This window comes from Pangasianodon hypophthalmus, chromosome 10, assembly GCF_027358585.1.
Source record: "Pangasianodon hypophthalmus isolate fPanHyp1 chromosome 10, fPanHyp1.pri, whole genome shotgun sequence".
NCBI classification, from domain to species: Eukaryota; Metazoa; Chordata; class Actinopteri; order Siluriformes; family Pangasiidae; genus Pangasianodon; species Pangasianodon hypophthalmus.
Window position 1 is genome coordinate 24226545 of NC_069719.1, and position 1419 is coordinate 24227963.

The window sequence follows — 1419 nt, forward strand, 5'->3', positions numbered from 1 at the left end:
TAAAAATCAGGTACATCTTGACATACATTACCCATGGTCATAATTTGTGTACTTAACAGGTAAAGACTGAGCATTAAACAAAAGTGAGTTCCTAATCTGTGTTTATTTACTAAACAAACACACAAAAAAATTTTTAGAACCATGCATCAAGCAAACAAATGACATATCTGAGGTAGAACAGGACTGGGAAAATTTAGCAGGTGAGCAAAACTATGTTCGGCATAAACAAGTGAATAAGTTTTCTTAAAATTGACTAAAGACTAGTGGTGGTGTCAAATCCAACTACAGAAATAACTAAGTTGATGTACCATACACACAGTTGCCAATTTATTAGGTACATCTACCTTGTACCTACGCTCACTAGCCATTTTATCTACTTGGATTGTCATGCATGAAAATTTAGAAATCTGAAATTTGAATATAATTTTCACTTGTACAACTTTAGAAGCATACAGTATGCCTACCATGCTGATGCACTGTGTAGGTATTCGGCTACTGACTATAACACAGTAGTTGATAAGCACAATTGCCCTTATTACCAACAGTTTTCTTATTCATCAAATTCACATTTGATTTGAGTGTGTAAAATTGAGCAGTCCTCAAAATGCTTGATCAGTCAGTCAGTAACAATCAGTATCGATCTAGTCAATTATAGCATATATAGTAAATTCAGTAGTAGCTGCAAAAAGCAATAACAGTAAAATAAAAACCATATTAAAATACAGGTAATTCAGGTTTTGTGTAATCATTTTGCACATAATTTGTAAATATTAACCAGTTTATTAGTCTTTTAAGTGAGTAATAACCATACAAAAGGTACCTTTTAGCTCCTTGTGGACACCTTACCATCACACCCACATCCCATTCCAGATTTAGTCCCCCATTTGCTGTTACAATAACCTCCACTCTTCTGGGAAGGCTTTCCACTAGATTTTGGAGCGTGACTGTGGGGATTTGTGCTCAATCAGCCACAAGAGCATTAGAGAGGTCAAGGAATAATGTAGGGCAAGGAGGCCTGGGGTGCAGTTGGTGTTCCAATTTCTCCCAAAGGTGTTTAGTGTGGTTAAGGTCAGGGTTCTGTGCAGGCCACTCGAGTTCTTCGACTCCAACCTTGGCACAATCTTGGTACACAGGGCCATTATCATGCTGGAACATGTTTGGGCCTTTTAGTTCCAGTGCCGGGAAATTGAAAAGCTACATACAAAGACATTAATTGTTTGCTTCCAACTTTGTTGCAACAGTTTGCAGAAGGCCCACATATGGATGTGATATTCAGGTGTCCACAAACTTTTGGCCATATAGCGTATATGTGGGCTATTCAAAGATGCGCCTATCATCATATGTTTATTTGAGGCTCTTACAGTACATCATTTCAAAATGCACTAGATGCATTTTTTATTTGACTCACATATTATTTTT